Source organism: Melospiza georgiana, chromosome W, assembly GCF_028018845.1.
Source record: "Melospiza georgiana isolate bMelGeo1 chromosome W, bMelGeo1.pri, whole genome shotgun sequence".
NCBI lineage: Eukaryota > Metazoa > Chordata > Aves > Passeriformes > Passerellidae > Melospiza > Melospiza georgiana.
The window spans coordinates 20,943,961-20,962,067 of record NC_080464.1 but is presented as its reverse complement, the minus strand read 5'-3'; positions in this window follow the sequence as shown (position 1 = coordinate 20,962,067).

The window sequence follows — 18,107 nt, the reverse complement described above, 5'->3', positions numbered from 1 at the left end:
TCCATGTCACCTTTCTAGATATTGTGATTTAGATTGGTAGTTTACTAAGCTGTGTTTTCTGTCGGGAATTCTTGTAAATTCCGAAAGGAACCCAGCTGGTGAATAGGCATCTTGTTATGATTTGCTAGCTGCATAGAAAATCTTCCTGCTGCTCTAAAATGCTTTGATTTGATATGCATTTTTATCACCATTCAAATGAAAAGAGAATGGTTCCTCTAGCCACTGCTTTTGTATTGGATTCAGTTCAGTGTTCGCTAACGGTGCAAAAAAGTCCTGCTGGAAGAAAGGATCTGCATAGAAATTGACCAAGACACGTGCTACATGGGTCTTGGAAATGTCTGAAGTTTCTCTACCTTTCTGGCAGTCTGTCTTCACAGCAAGACTTGAGGAGGGCTTTTGCTAGCATTTCTTTGACAGAAAGCAAGAACAAAGCAAGCAAAATGGAGCAGCAAAAGAACATAGCAGCAAAAGGCACATTATCCCCTCTGTTATTCATGCATCGATGGAGTATACCATCTATGCATACTAATAAATGGGGACTCCAGACAAAGGAGCAAATGCAGATGAATCTCAGGGAAGGAAATTAGTGGAGAGCTAACTGCAGTCCCTCGACTTCACAAGAAATGGTGTCCGATAATCCCAACCAGAAAGAAATAGAACTCCATTTTCAAATGGGTTGCCACCTATGGTCCTCTCTTCTTCCTGTATGAAGGAACTGTGTTTTGAATCAATCTTCAAGATGGGATGGCTAAAGACCTTAGATGCCTCCAATTTTATTATATTTTTTTTTCAGAAGCAACTGTCTCAAAACCTCTTTAAAGCTGACTTTTTCCCTTAAGATGCCATCATTTAATAGAGCACCTTTTCATTTAACAGAGTATTTCAAACATCATTTACGAATTTAGACTAAAAGTAACACTTTTCCTAGTAGTCTTTCATTTTTTGCAGCTCAGTGCTAACATAGGCAGCAAAGAAGAGAACAGAGCACAGCTCTTTCTGGAGCATCTTGAACAAATGCCCTTGCTTATGTTCTAATCATTCACTTCACCAAAATACCTAACAATGAAGAAAAGGTTGTTTACATGGCAATGAATGGGTGTGATTTCTCAAGTAGAATTTGTATCACGTAGATGATACTTGGCAAACAGCAAATGAAGGGGTTTTCTTCAGCTCTCAGACTGATGTTACGTGTGGGTAATTAAAAGAAAAGATAACAAGAAGGATATTTTTAACATGTGAATTTAATTACACCCCTACCATGGGCATCTGAATCTTATTAAAGAAAGAGAGGATCATAAACCCTTTGCTGATGGAATGTAGCCTATTCATTGGTTGAAATGAAGCAGGTAGACAGAACATATGAAATATTTTTTTTGTGGATCAAACATTTATTTTCGAAAGCGATGCTGACAGATGGTGAACTCACCAACTTAGATATTGCCAGTAGACAAGGTTGCATAACTTGCTCCATCAAGTTATGCCTTGGAATGATCATCCAAGGGGATTTTCCCTGCATCTGTGAAAATGTGCCTACCTTTTTCACAATATTTTTGCAGGAGCATTGTTAGGCCTGATCAGATGGTATGTAGGGTGAATTAGCAGCAGCAGCAAGGTGAGTGGCCAGGAGAATTTGCTTCAATGGATTTTGATCTCCTGGATATTTTGAAGATTTGCTTCAGCCCTGTTTGTGAAACACCGCCTTTAAAGGGTGCTAAACAATTGTTCAGGCTGGCTCCTGAAATTCTTTGATATGCAGGATGGTTGCCAGACCCAAGGGAGCAATACTGCCAAGTCGGGCTGGTTTGATAGTACCAAGTGGCTCCTGCAATCTGCCAGCCAGAAGTGGGGCAGGGGAGTTTTGTTTGTAAGGGAAAAGGACCGAGGTTTCTGTTTGGCGGCCAGGGGCCGAGAGTGCCGGCTGGCTCCTGAAATTCTTTGATATGCAGGATGGCTCCCAGATCCAAGGTGGCACCAGCGCCAAGTCAGGCTGGTTTGTTACTACCAAGTGCCTTGTGCGATCTGCCATCCAGAAGTGGGGCAGGTGAGTTTTGTTTGCAAGGGAAGAGGGCTGTGGTTTGTGTTTCGGGGCCTGTGGCTTGGAGTGGCCAGCTGACTCCGGAAAATCCATGATACGCAGGCTGGTGCGGAGCCCTAAGTTGCCACCAGTTCCAAGTCAGGCTGCTTTGATACTACAACAAGGCTCCTGCAATCTGCCATCCAGAAGCGGAGCAGGTGAGTTTTGTTTGCCAGGGAAAAAGGCCTTGGTTTGTGTTTGGGGGCCTGTGGCTGGGAGAGGCCGGCTGGCTCCTGAAAATCCATGATACGTGGGGGAGTTCCCAGACCCAAGGTGGCACCAGTGCCAAGTCGGGCTGGTTTGGCAGTTCCAAGTGGTTCCTGCAATCTGCCATCCAGAAGTGGGGCATCTGAATTTTGTTAGCCAGGGAAAAGTGCCGTGGTTTTTTTTGGCAGCCTATGGCTGGGAGTGGCCGGCTGGCTCCTGAAAATCCACGATATGCAGGATGGTTCCCAGACCCAAGGTGGCACAAGTGCCAAGTCGGGCTGGTTTGATAGCAGCAAGTGGCTCCTGCAATCTCCCATGATCACATGAAGAAATACTTTCTGGTGTCCGTACTGGGCCATATACTCTTTCTTCTCTCCCTCAACTTCTCCATCACCTCTCATCTTTTCCACATGCGCTATCTTCAAGGTCCACAGGCTACTTTTCACAGAATCTTCAGGCCTGATGCAGTAAGAATGATGAATAAAACAGAGCTGGGATCTATTTTCCAGTTTGGATAAAATGCATTCTGCACACAAATCCAAGGGGAAGGTGCTGCCCCGATGCCCAGAAAAGCTTTCACTACTGCTAGTGTTCCACGTCAGCCGCAACTTAGTCTGAAAGAAAAGCTTTTTCTCTGAGAGCATCTGAGAGGTTTGCATGAAGCACTGATATCTGACATATGCAATTTTGAATAGGAGAGGAAAAAGGAAATGGCAAGAAGTTTTTAATTTTAGTGGTTTCAATTTTAATTTCCGTGCACTTTTTCAAAACTTGTCAGCTCAAATGCCCATCAACATCTTTTAGTCATCTGTAAGTCAGTATTCATATAAAATGTGCTTCAAATCCAAAGAATTTCAAATTTGCACTCCAAGTTTCTATGCCTAGATTTATGATTTCCTACACATATTAGATGAAAGGAAGGCCTTTTTTACTGTGGGAGTACTGGAACACTACAACATGATGCCCAGAGAAGTTGTGGGTGTCCCATCCCTGAAAGTATTCAAGGTCACATTGGACGGGGCTTGGAGCAGCAACAAAGGAGAAGCTTGATGGTAGAGAAACAAAGTTGGACTATAGAAGAAACTCGGATTGAAGTATAGGAGCAAGTTTTCTCTCAGCTCTTGGGGTGAATTCAAAGTTGTACAAAATGACATTTATCTGTGCTATTCACTACTGTAACAGAAAGGTTCATGAAAACTGTACAGAAGATAGCAAATTTTAAAAGAGATAAGAATTACAGCATAAAATCCATGGGATGGGTTACAACATGAGACACTCTCTAAGAGAAAATCTCTGTGTTTCAGCACTTCATCATGGTAAGATTTCATGAAGTGCCAAAGAAGGTGGCAAAATATCATTCGGGACATTATTTACTGGAATTCAGCCTGGCCATTAGTAGGAACTGGGTTTGAACACATCATGTAGATATACCACACACACTTTCCCTTCACTGAAAAATTACTGTTTACAACGAATAAGCAATTGACGATCAAAATTGATTGAAAGCATCTTAAACATGTCAAGTATTTCATTGTAGAAGATCTGTGATGCAAATGCTTCTTCCACCTTCAAGAGGGACAGAAGAATTCTTCCATATCATGATGGTTTAAAATTGTATCAACCAATGTTTTCTGCTGAAAAGATATCAACTATTTTTTTCTATTTTTGGAAGAAAATATTCCTAGACATACAACAGGTGAGAACTAAGTAATTTTAAAGAAACAAATGAAATGAAAATATTCTGTAAATAGAATGAAATGAAAAGCTGTTTTTTAAATAGGAGCTAAATATTAAACAGAATTTTTGTACCAGGCATTTGAATTACTGCACCAGCTCTTTTGCCCATCAAGAGAGGCATTTAGCATTTCAGTCTTTTCCAAGGTGTTCATGATCTGCTATGCTGATCTCTGTGTGTGCCTAGGTGTGTGTGGAAGGGGGGGCATGTGAAGGGGAGTGTGTATGTTTGCTTTACAATTGTTGTGGCAGATTCATGCCTCAGCTCCACATTTTGTTTTAAAAAGGTCACGCCGAGCAGATATGAAGTTTACTATCAACAAGAGATCAATTCCCAAATCATCCATTTGACTCTCCCTTATAAATCATGTGCTTTGTTGCATATTTTATCAAATATACTTTCAAGCCAGATGGAGGAAGGAGGATGTGGGAATCCCTCCACCATCTTGCAACTTTTATGCAAGTAGGTTTTCAAGAAAATCATCATTTCTCTTTTAAATATGTCTGGAACAGACATGATGGTAGTGTCAACCTGTTGGAGTTTTTGTTGCTGGAAGAAGTTGTACAAAAGGATTGGTTTTTACATTGACCAGTTACTGAATCAAGCGCAGGAATACATTGGAAATTCAGCTGGGGGTTCCTTTTCCCAGCAGACTACTTTTAGAACGAGCTTGTACACTGAAGCTGACTCTTTTGCTCTCTTTTTGTTTCTTTCCTGTTTTCTTGGCTTCTTTGCCACTATCTAGACAATTTTGGAACTTTGTTCCCAACTGAAATTGTTTCAATAGTCTGATTGTGATCATACATTTTTACAAGGAATTTTTAAAATCTTTCCTCGAGTTCAGAAAGTCAAGGACTTGGGTCTTTTTCTTCCCTTATCAATATTGCAATGAAATTGATAAATAAAGACCAACTCTTTATTTTTGTTTTTAACCCACGTAGATAATTCCCATCCATTCATCCATTTTGTGGACAAATAGTTGCCATTCTGATGGAAGTTGTCACTTCTTAACAATAGGCATTCTGTGACTATGTTGACAGCACTTTGGGTGAAGATCCTAACTGGTCTTAGATACACATAGGGAGAAATTTGCTCAGCCAGTGTCAGTCTTAAGCATGCGTATCAGAAGATCTTTCTAGTGCTGGGAATTTTCCCATGAAAGGGATTCAGTTAGGGAAGAGACACTTGTGCCAGAGTTTTACATTCTTCTTGAACACTGCTTAAGGAACTTAGATGCCATGTCCATTTGGATCTCTGTCTGCACAGAACTTTGTCATGCCAGTGCTTGAAATGCATCTTGAAGAGAATTCACTAGCACAGAATGAATGAGAGTGGAAGGGGTTGGTGGGGCTAACCAGGCCCAACCCCCCTGCCTAAACCAGGATACCTAGAGCCTCTTGCCCAGGATTCTATCTGGGTGTACTTTTAATGTCTTCAAAGATCCAGGCTCCACAATCTTTCTGGGCAGTCTGTGCCGTGGTTCAGTCACCCTCACAGTAAAGAATCATTTACTGATGTTCAAAGGCAATCTCCTGTATTTCAGTGTGTGCCCACTGCCTCTTGTCTTTTCCCTCAGCATCACTGAAAAGACACTGATTCCCTCCCCTTTGCACTATTGCTTCCATATGTATGTGTGCTGCCATGTAGAGATATGTCAAAAACCTCCCTGAAGCCCAGACAGATAATATTCCCTTCATCTACCAGTCAAGTTGATTCATCAGAGGAGTTTAAAGTGATGTTACGCATGAAATTCCCCTGAAAAATCGTGCGAACTACATTATTTGGTCGTCTTTCATGTGCCTGGCAAGGTATTCCAGGAAGAGCTGCTTCAACAACTTCCTGGGGATAAAAAAGAGGCTGGCTGGTTTGTACTATCGCGAGTCCTCTTAATTGCCTTTTTTGAAGATGGGTGCAATTTGCTTACATCCACTCGTTAGCCTCTCTTGTCGTCTACATCTTATCAAAAAGCTTTTCCACTACATCTGGCTAGGAGAAACTGTGCCAGCACAGAAAACATCTCCCATCGTGTTCTAGACATTGCACGGAGGTCTGCCAAGTGTTTGGCAGGAAGAAATAAAAGTTGTCCAAAACAGCTTCCAATCGAATGTTCATGTGATTGGAAAAGTCAGGAGAGTGCAAAGGTACTGTTTTCTATCAGTTGGCAAGCTGCGCACACAATCCCAGTGTTGTACAGCTTCCTTCTTCACCTTTCCGAAGCTGCCGCTCTCTCCGGCTCCCGGAGGCGAAGAAGCGGCTTCTTCCCGCAAAGACGATTGTGCTGCTCACAGTGCTCTCCTTAGCGCGGCTTCTGCCCAAAGACGCCTGGGAGCGGCTCTTAGCTCCGGAGACCATCGTACCTTCGTCTTTAGCGCCTCTTCTCGTCTACATCTTGGCAAAAAGCTTTTCCACTATGTCTGGCTAGGACAAACTATGCCAGAACAGAAAACATCTCCAATCGTGTTTTAGACAATGCACGGAGGTCTGCCAAGTGTTTGGCAGGAAGAAAAGTTGTCCAAAAGAGCTTCTGCAGAATGGTTCCCAGACCCAAGGTGCCACCAGTACCAAGACGGGCTGGTTTGGTAGGACCCAGTGACTCCTGCAATTTGCCATCCAGGAGCGGGGCAGCTGAGTTTTGTTTAACAGAGAAAAGGGCCGTGGTTTGTGTTTGGGGGCCTGTGGGTCAGAGTGGCCTGCTGGCTCATGAAAATCTACGTTAGGCAGGCTGCTACCCAGAGCCAAGATTGCAACAGTACCAAGACACGCTGGTTTGATAGTACCATGTGGCCCCTCCAATCTGCTATCCAGAGGTGGGACAGCTGAGTTTTTTTTGCAAGGGAAAAGGGCCGTTTTTTGTGTTGGAGGACGTGTGGCCAGGAGTGGCTGGTTTGTTCCTGAAAATCCACGATACACAGGATGGTTCCCAGACCCAAGGTGCCACCACTGCCAAGTCCATCTGTTTTGATAGTACCAAGTGGCTGCTGTAATCTGCCATCTAGAAACGAGGCAGGTGAGTTTTATTTGCAGGGAAACAGGCCGAGGTTTCCATCTGGGGGCCTATAGCTGGGAGTGGCCGGCTGGCACCTTAAAATCTATGATAGGCAGTATGTTTGCAAGACCCAAGGTGGCACCAGTGCCAAGTCAGGCTGGTTAAGGTGCCAAGTGTGTCGTGCAATCTGCCATCCAGAAGCAGATTCGTGGTGGCAGATTGCAGGAGGCACTGGATACTATCAAACCAGCCTGACTAGGCACTAGTGCAACCTTGGGACTGGGAACGATCCTGCGTATCGTAAATTTTCATGAGTCAGCCGGCCACTCCCAGCCAAAGGCACCCAAACACAAACAACGGCACTTTCCCCTGGCAAAAAAACCTCAGCTGCCCCGTTCTGCAAGGCAGATTGCAGGAGCAACTTGGTACTATCAAACCAGCCCGACCTAGCACTGGTTCCAACTTGGGTCTGCAATCCATCCTGTGTATCGTGGATTTTCAGGAGCCAGTCAGCAACTCCCAGCCACAGGCCCCCAAACACGAACCACGGCTCTTTTCTCTGGCAAACAAAACTCACCTGCCCCTCTTCTAGATGGCAGATTGCAGGAGGCACATGGTACTATCAAACAAGCCCAACTTTGCACTGGTGCCACCTTGGGTCTGTGAAACATCCTGCGTATCGTTGATTTTCAGGAACCAGACGGACACTGCATGCCGTAGGCCCCCAGACACAAACCTCGGCCCTTTTCCCTAGCACACAAAACTCACCTGCCACACGTCTGGATGGCAAATTGCAGGAGCCACTTGGTACTATCAAACCAGCCCGACTTGGCACTGGTGCCACCTTGGGTCTGGCAAACATCCTGCGAATCCTGGATTTTTAGGCGCCAGCCAGCCACTTCCCGCCACAGGCCCCCCAAAAAAATCAAAGGCCCTTTTCCCTGGCAAACGAAAATCAGCTGCCCCACTTCTGCAGTGCAGATTGCAGGAGGTACTTGGTAATATCAAACCAGCACGACTTGGCATTGGTGCCACCTTGGGTCGGGTAACCACCCTGAATATCGTGGATTTTCAGGAGCCAGCCACTCACTGCTGGCCACAGCAACCAAACAAAGTCCACGGCGTTTTTCCCTGGCAAACAAAACTCAGCTGCCCCGCTTCAGGCTGGCAGGTTGGAGGAGCCACTTGGTACTATCAAACCAGCCCGTCTCGGTACTATTGCCACCTTGGGTCTGGAAACCATTGTGCGCATCTTGTATTTTCAGGACCCAGGCGTCCACTCCTGGCCACAGCAACCAAACAAAGACCACGGCCTTTTTCCCTGGCAAACAAAATTCACCTGCCACCCCAATTCTCGATGCCAGATTGCAGGAGCCTCTTGGTACTACAAAACCAGCCCCATTTAGCACTCGTGCCAACTTGGGTCTGGGAACCATCCTGCGTATCGTGGATTTTCAGGAGCCAGCCTGCAACTCCCAGCCACAGGCCCCCAAAAACAAACCACGGCTCTTTTCTCTGGCAAGCAAAAGTCACCTGCCCCTCTTCTGGATGGCAGATTGGAGGAGCCACTTGGTACTATCAAACCAGCCTGTCTAGGTACTATTGCCACCTTGGCTCTGGCAGCCATCGTGCGCATCTTGTATTTTCAGGCGCCAGCCGGCCACTCCCGGCCATAGGACCCCCGACACAAACCTCAGCCTGTTTCCCTGGCAAACAAAACTCACCTGCCCCGCTTCTCTATGGCAGATTGCAGGAGCCTCTTGGTACTACAAAACCAGCCCCATTTGGCACTGGTGCCACCTTGGGTCTGGGAATCATCCTGCGTATCGTGGATTTTCAGGAGCCAGCCGGCCACTCCAAGCCACCGGCCCTCAAACACAAACCACGTCCCTTTTCCCTGGCAATCAAAACTCACCTGCCTCGCTTCTGGCTGGCAGATTGCAGGAGCTAATTTGTGCTATAAAACCAGCCCGACTTGGCACTGGTACCTCCTTGAGTCTGGGAACCATCCTGCGTATTGTGGATTTGCATAACCCAGCTGGCCGCTCCAAGCCTTATCGCCCAAACACAATCCAGGCACTTTTCCCTGGCAAACAAAACTCAGCTGTCCCGATTCTGGATTGCAGATGGCTAGAGCCACTTGGAACTGCAATATCAGCCTGACTTGGTAGTGTTGCCAGCTTGGGTCTGGGAGCCATCCTGCATATCAAAGATTTCAAGGTGCCAGGCGGCCACTGCCAGCCACAGGCCCCCAAACACAAACCACAGCCCTTTTCTCTTGCAAACAAAACTCACCTGCCCCGCTTCTGGATGGCAGATTGCAGGAGCCTCTTGGTACAACAAAACCTGCCCCATTTGGCACTGGTACCACATTAGGTCTGGGAAAACTCCCGCGTATCGTGGATTTGCAGGAGCCAGCCGGCAACTCCCAGCCACAGGCCCCCAAAAACAGACCAGGGCCCTTTTCCCTGGTAAACAAAACTCAGCTGCCCCGCTTCTGTATGGCAGATTGCAGAAGCCACTTGGTACTATCAAACCAGCCCGACTAGGCACTGGTGCCACCTTGGATCTGGGAAGCATACTGCGAATATTGGCTTTTCAGGGTCCAGCCGGCCACTCCGAACCACCCACCCTGAAACACAAACCTTGGCCCGTTTATCTGACAAACAAAATTCAGCTACGAGGCTTCTGCATGGCATATTGCAGGAGGCATTTGGTAATATCAAACCAGCCAGATTTGGCACTGGTGCCACCTTGGGTCTGGCAAAAATCCTGCGAACCCTGGATTTTAAGGCACCTGCCAGCCACTCCCTTCCACAGGCCCCCAAACAAAAACCACGGCCCTTTTCCCTGGAAAACAAAATTCACCTGCCCCGCTTCTGGATGGCAGATTGGAGGAGCCACATGGTACTATCAAACCAGCCCGTCTTGGTACTATTTCCACCTTGGGTCTGGCAACCATCGTGCGCATCGTGTATTTTCAAGCGTCAGCAGGCCACTCCCGGCAATAGGCCCCCAGACACAAACCTCGGCCCTTTTCCCAGACAAACAAAACTCACCTGGCTTGCTTCTCAATGGCAGATTGCAGGAGCCTCTTGGTACAACAAAACCTGCCCCATTTGGCACTGGTACCACATTAGGTCTGGGAAAACTCCCGCGTATCGTGGATTTTCAGGAGCCAGCTGGCCACTCCCAGCCACAGGCCCTCAAACACAAACCACGGCCCTTTTGCCTTGCAAACAAAACTCAGCTGACACACTTCAGGATGGCAGATTGCAGGAGCCACTTAGTACTATAAAACCAGCCCGACTTGTCTGTGTTGGTACATTGGGTCTGAGAACCATCCTGCGTATCGTGGATTTTCAGGAGCCACCCGGCCACTCCCATCCATAGCCTCCCAAACCCAAACCACAGTCCGTTTCCCTGGCAAAAAAAACTCAGCTGCTCCGCTTCTGGATGGCAGAATGCAGGACCCAATTGGTAGTATAAAACCAGCCCGACTTGGCACTGGTGCCACCTTGGGTCTGGGAACCATCCTGCATGTCGTGGATTTTCAGGAGCCAGCCAGCCACTTCCAACCACAGGCCCCCTAACACAAAAAACGGCCCTTTTGCCTTGCAAACAAAACTCAATTGCCCTGCTACTGGATGGAAGATTGCAGGAGCCACTTTTTACTATCAAACCAGCCTGACTAGGCACTGGTGCCACCTTGGGTCTGGGAACCATACCGCGTATCGTGGATTTTCAGGAACCAGCCGGCCACTCTAAGCCAAAGGCTTCCAACAAAATCAACGGCCCTTTTCCCGGGAAAAAAAAACTCACCTTCCCAGCGTCTGGATGGCAGATTGCAAGAGCCACTTGGTACTATCAGAAAAACGTGACTTGGCACTGGTGCCACCTTGTGTCTGGGAACCATCCTGCGTATTGTAGATTTTCAGGAGCCAGCCGGGACCTGTCGGCCATAGGCCCCCAAACACAAACCTTGGTCCGTTTCCCTGGCAGACAAAACTCACCTCCCCTGCTTCTGGATGGCAGATTGCAGGAAACACTTGGCAGTGTCAAACCAGCCTGACTTGGCACTGGTTCCACCTTGGGTCTGGGAAAATTCCTGCGTATCATGGATTTTCAGGAGCCAGCCGGCCACTCCTAGCCATAGCCCCCCAAACACAAACCACGGCCCTTTAGTCAGGCAAAGAAAACTCAGCTGCCCCGCTTCTGGATGGCAGATTGCAGGAGCCATTTCATACTATCAAACCAGCCCAACTTGCCACTGGTGCCAGCTTGGGTCTCGGACCCATCCTGCGTATCATGGATTTTCAAGGATCAGCCGGCCACTCCCAGCCACAGGCCCTCAAACAAAATCTCGTCTCTTTTCCTTGGCAAAAAAAACTCACCTGCCCCACTCCTGGATGGCAGATTGCAGGAGCCACTAGGTACTATCAAACCAGCCTGACTTGACACTGGTGCCACATTGCGTCTGGGAACCATCCTGCCTGTCGTAGATTTTCAGGAGCCAGCTGGCCACTTTCAGCCATAGGCCCCCAGACACAAACCATGGCCCGTGTCCCTGGCAAACATATCTCAGCTGACCCGCTTCTGGATGGCAGATTGCAGGAGCCACTTCATACTATCAAAGCAGCCCGACTTGGCACTGGTGCCACCATGGGTCTGGGAACCATCCTGCATATCGTGGATTGTCAGGAGTCAGCCGGCCACTCCCACCCATAGGCCCCCAGACACAAACCTCGGCCCTTTTCTCTGGCAAACAAAACTCAGATGCCCTGCTTCGGGATGGCAGATTGCAGGAGCCACTTGGTACTACCACGGTAGCCTGACTTGGCAAAAGTGCCACCTTGGGTCTGGGAACCATCCTGTGTATCGTGGATTTTCAGGAGCCAGCCTTCGACTCCCAGCCACAGGCCCGCAAACACAAACCACGGCCCTATTCTCTGGCAAACAAAACTCAACTGCCCTGCTTCTGGATGGCAGATTGCAGGAAACACTTGGCAGTGTCAATCCAGCCTGACTTTGCACTGGAGCCGCCTTGGGTCTGGGAAAATTCCCGCGTATCATGGATTTTAAGGAGCCAGCCGGCCACTCCCAGCCATAGCCCCCGAAACACAAACCAAGGCCCTTTTCTCTGGCAAACAAAACGCAGCTGCCCCGCTTCTGGATGGCAGATTGCAGGAGCCAGTTGGTACTATCAAACCAGCCCGACTTGGCACTGTGTCCACCTTGGGTCTGGGAACCTTCCTGCATATCGTAAATTTTCAGGAGCCAGCCGGCCACTCCCATCCATAGCCAGCCAAACACAAACGTTGGCCTGTTTCCCTTGCAAACAAAAGTCACCTGCCCCGCTTCTGGATGGAAGCTTGCAGGAGCCACTTGGTACCGTCAAACAAGCTCGAGTTGGCGCTGGTACCACATTGGGTCTGGGAACCATCCTGCGTATAATAAATTTTCAGGAGCAAGCCGGCCACACCCACCCATAGGCCCCCAGACACAAACCTTGGCCCTTTTCTCTGGCAAACAAAATTCAGCGGCCCTGCTTCTGGATTGCAGATTGCAGGAGCCACTTGGTACTTTAAAACCAGCCCGACTTGTCAGTGTTGCTACCCTGGGTCTGGGAACCATCCTGCGTATCAGGGATTTCTAGGGGCCAGCTGGCCACTCCCAGCCACAGGCCCTCCAACAACAACCACGTCACATTTCCCTGGCAAACAAAACTCACCTGCCCCGCTCTTGGATGGCAGATTGCAGGAGCCACTTGGTACTTTCAAACCAGCCCAACTTGGCACGGGTGCCACCTTGGGTCTGGGAACAATTCTGCATATCGTGGTTTTTCAGGAGCCAGTCGGCCACTCCCAGCCATAGGTCCCCAAACACAATCTAAGGCCCGATTCCCTGGCAAAAAAAATTTAGCTTCCCCGCTTCAGGATGGGAGATTGCAGGAGCCACTTGGTACTATCAAACTAGCCCGACTTGGCACTGGTGCCACCTTGGGTCTGGGAACCATCCTGCATGTCATAGATTTCAGGAGCCAGCCGGACTCTCCCAGCCATAGGCCGCCAAACAAAAACCTCCCCCTTTATCCCTGGGAAACAAACGTCACCTGCTCAGCTTCTGGATGGCAGATTGCTGGAGCCACTTAGAACTGGCAAACCAGCCTGAAATGGCACTGGTGCCACCATGGGTCTGGGCACCATCCTGCGTATCGGGGTTTTTCAGGAGCCAGTCGGCCACTCCCAGCCACAGGCCCCGAAAGTAAAACCATGGCCTATTCCCCTTGCAAACAAAACTCACCAGCCCTGCTTCTGGAATGGCAGACTGCAGGAGCCAGTTGGTACGTTCAAACCAGCCCGACTTGGCACTGGTGCCACCTTGGGTCTGGGAAGCATCCTGCCTATCATGGATTTTCAGGGGCCAGCCAGACACTCCAAGCCATCGGACCCCAGACAAAAAACACGGCCCCTTTCCCTGGCAAGAAAAACTCAGCTGCCCCGCTTCTGGATGGCAGTTTGCAGGAGACACTTTGTACTATCAAACCAGCCCGACTTGGCACTGCTGCAACCTTGGCTCTGGGAACCATCCTGCGTATCATGGATTTTCAGGGGCCAGCCAGCCACTCCCAGCCATCGGACCACAGACACAAACCACGGCCCGTTTCCCTGGCAAAAAAAAACTCACCTGCCCAGCTTATGGATGGCAGATTGCAGGAGCCACTTGGAACTATCAAACCAGCCCGACTTGGCACTCGTTCCACCTTGGGTCTGGGAAGCATCCTGTATATCGTGGATTTTCAGGAGCCAGCCAGCCGCTCAAAGCCATAGGCGCCCATGCAAAAACCACGGCCTTTTTCCCTGGGAAACTAACGACACCTGCCTGCTTCTGGATGGCAGATTGCAGGAGCCACTTGGTACTATCAAACCAGCCCGACTTGGCACTGGTGCCACCTTGGGTCTGGGAAGCATCCTGCGTATCGTGGATTTTCAGGAGCTAGCCGGTCACTCCCCGCCATAGATCCCCAAAAATAAAACTCGACTCTTTTCCCTGGCAAACAAAAGTCACCTGCCCCGCGACTGGCTGGCAGATTGCAGGAGCCACTTGGCACTATCAAACCAGCCCGATTTTGCACTGGTGCCACCTTGGGTCTGGGAACCATCCTGCATATCAAAGATTTTCAGGAGCCAGCCGGCTACTCCCAGCAGTAGGCGCCCAAACACAAACCATGCCCTTTTCCTTGGCAAACAAAACTCACCGGCCCCTCTTATGGATGGCAGATTGCAGGAGGCACTTGGTAATATCAAACCAGCCCGAATTGGCACTGGTGCCACCTTGGGTGTGGGGACCATCCCACGTATCGTGTATTTTCAGGAGCCAGCCGGCCACTCCCAGCCACAGGCCCAAAAACACAAACCACGGCCCCTTTCTCTGGCAAATAAAACTCACCTGCCCCGTTTGTGGATGGCAGATTGCAGGACCCATTCCTTGCCACAGGCCCCCAGACGCAAACCTCGGCCCGTTTCCCTGGCAAACAAAACTCACCGGCCCCACTTCGGGATGGGAGATTGCATTAGCCACTTGGTACTATCAAACCAGCCTGACTTTGCATTGGTGCCACTTTGGGTCTGGCAACCATCCTGCGTATTGTGGATTTTCAGGAGCTAGCCAGCCACTCACAGCAAGAGGCCACCAAAAAAAAACCACGGCCCTTCTCCCTTTAAAACAAAAGTCAGCTTCCCCGCTTCTGGATGGCAGATTGCAGGAGCCACTTGGCACTATCAAACCAGCCCGACTTGGCACTGGTGCCACCTTGGGTCTGGGAAGCATCCTGCGTATCGTGGATTTTCAGGAGCTAGCCGGTCACTCCCTGCCAGTGATCCTTAAAAATAAAACTCGACTCTTTTCCCTGGCAAACAAAAGTCACCTGCCCCGCGACTGGCTGGCAGATTGCAGGAGCCACTTGGCACTGTCAAACAAGCCCGATTTTGCACTGGTGCCACCTTGGGTGTGGGGACCATCCCACGTATCTTGGATTTTCAGGAGCCAGCCGGCCTGTCCCGGCCACAGCACCGAAACAAAAACCACGGGCATTTTCCCTGGCAAACAAAACTCAGCTGTCCCGCTTCTGGATGGCGGATTGCATTAGCCACTTGGTACTATCAAACCAGCCTGACTTGGCACTGGTGCCACTTCGGGTCTGGCAACCATCCTGCGTATCGTGGATTTTCAGGAGCTAGCCCGCCACTCTCAGCAAGAGGCCCCCCAAAAAAAACCACGGCCCTTCTCCCTTTAAAACAAAAGTCAGCTTCCCTGCTTCTGGATTGCAGATTGCAGGAGCCACTTGGTGCTATCAAACCAGACCGACTTGGCACTGGTGCCACTTTTTGTCTAGGAACCAGCCTGCATATCGGGGATTTTAAGGAGCCAGCCGGCCACTCTCAGCCACAGGCCCTCAAACACAATCTAAGGCTCGTTTACCTGGCAAACAAAACTCAGCGGCCCCACTTCTGGATGGCAGATTGCAGGAGCCACTTGGTACTATCAAACCAGGCCGACTTGGCACTGGTGCCAACATGGGTCTGGGAACCATCCTGCGTATCGTAGATTTTAAGAAGACAGCCAGGCACTCCAGGCCACAGGCCCTCAAACACAGCCACGGACCTTTTCCCTGGCAAACAAAACTCAGCTGCCCCGCTTCTGGATGGCAGATTTCAGGAGCCACTTGGTACAATCATACAAGCCTGACTTGGCACTGGTGACATCTTGCGTCTGGGAACCATCCTGCCTATCGTAGATTTTCAGAAACCAGCCGGCCACTACCGGCCCTAGGCCCCCAACCACAAACTTTGCCCGTTTCCCGGGCAAACAAAATGCACCGGCCCCACTTCGCGATGGGAGATTGCAGGAGCCACTTGGAACTATCAAACCAGCCCGACTTGGCACTGGTGCCACTTTGGGTCTGGCAACCATCCTGAGTATCGTGGATTTGCAGGAGGTAGCTGGCCACTCTAAGCCAGAGGACCCCAAACAGAAACCTCGGGCTTTTTCCCTTGCAAACAAAACTCAGCTGTCTAGCTTCTGGATGGCAGATTGCGGGAGCCAGGTGGTACTATCAAATCAGCCCGACTTGACACTGGTGCCACCTTTTTTCTGGGAACCAGCCTGCATATCGAGGATTTTCAGGAGCCAGCCGGCCACACTCAGCCACAGGCCCCCAAACGCAATCTAAGGCCCCTTTACCTGGCAAACAAAACTCACCTGCCCTACTTCTGGATAGCAAATTGCAAGAGCCACTTACTACTATCAAACAAGCCCGACTTGGCACTGGTGCCACCTTGGGTCGTGGAAACTTCCTGCGTAAAGTGCATTTTCGGAGTCAGCAGGCCTCTCCCAGCCACAGGCCCCCAAATACAAACCACGGCACTTTTCGCTGGCAAACAAAACTCAACTGCCCCGCTTCTGCATGGAAGATTGCAGGAGCCATTTGGGACTATAAACCAGGCCGACTTGGCACTGGTCCCACCTTGGGTCTGGGAAAACTCCCGCGTATCATGGATTTTCAGGAGCCAGCCGGCCACTCACATCCATAGCCACCTAAACAAAATCCACGGCCTTTTTCCCTGGCAAACAAAACTCACCTACCCCTCTTCTGGATGGCAGATTGCAGGACGCACTTGGTAATATAAAACCAGGCCGACTTGGCACTGGTGCCACTATGGGTCTGGGAACCATCCTGCCTATTGTAGATTTTCATGAACCAGCCGGACACTGAAGACCATAGGCCCCCAGACAAAAACCTGGTCCCGTTTCCCTGGTAAACAAAACTAAGCAGCCCCTCTTCTGGATGACAGATTGCAGGAGTCACTTGGTACTATCAAACCAGCCCGTCTTTGTACTGGTGTTACCTTGGGTCTGGAAACCATCCTGCCTATCGTGGATTTTTAGGAGCCAGCCGGCCACTCAAGGCAATAGGGCCCAAACAAAAACCACGGCCCTTTTCCCTGGCAAACAAACCTCAACGGCCCAGCTTCTGGATGGCAGATTGCAGGAGCCACCTGGTACTGTAAAACAAGCCCGACTTGGCACTGGTGCCAGCTTGAGTTTGGGAGTCATCCTGCCTATCGTAGATTTTCATGAACCAGCCGGACACTGCAGACCATAGGCCCCCAGACAAAAACCTCGGCCCGTTCATCTAGAAAAAGAAACTCACCTGCCCCGCTTCTTGAATGCAGATTGCAGGAAACACTTGGCACTATCAAAACAGCCCGTCTTTGCACTGGTGCCAACTTGGGTCTGGGAATCATCCTGCGTATCGCAGATTTTCAGGAACCAGCCGGCCACTCCCATCCACAGGACCGAAACCACAAACTCTGGCCCGTTTCCCTGGCAAACAAAACTCACCTGCCCCACTTCTGGATAGCAGATTTCAGGCTCCACTTGGTACTATCAAACCAGCCCAACTTGGCAGCGGTGCCACCTTTGGTCTGGGAACTATCCTGCGTATCCTGGATTTTCAGGAGCCAGCCGGCCACTCCCAGCCACAGGCCCCTAAAAAAAAACCACTGCCCTTTTCCCTGGCAAACAAAACTCACCTGCCTCGCTTCTTGATGGTAGATGGCACGAGCCACTTGGTACTATCAAACCAGCCCGACTTGGCAGTGGTGCCACCATGGGTCTGGGAACCATCCTGCGTATCGTGGATTTTCAGGAGCTAGCCGGTCACTCCCTGCCACAGGTCCCCAAAAAAAAACCTCGACCCTTTTCCCTGGCAAACAAAAGTCACCTGCCCCGCTACTGGATGGCAGATTCCTGGAGCCACTTGGAACTGCCAAATCAGCCTAACTTGGCAGTGTTGCCATCTTGGGTCTGGGAGCCATCCTGCATATCAAAGATTTTCAGGAGCCAGCCGGCCATCTTCAGCCACAGTTCTTGAAAAAAAACCACAGTCCTTTTCCCTTGCAAACAAAACTCAGCTGCCCCGCTTCTGAATGGAAGATTGCAGGACACTCATGGTACTATCAAACCAACCCGACTAGGAACTGATGCCACCTTGGGTCTGGGAACCATCCTGCGTAAAGTGCAATGTCAGGAGCCAGCAGGCC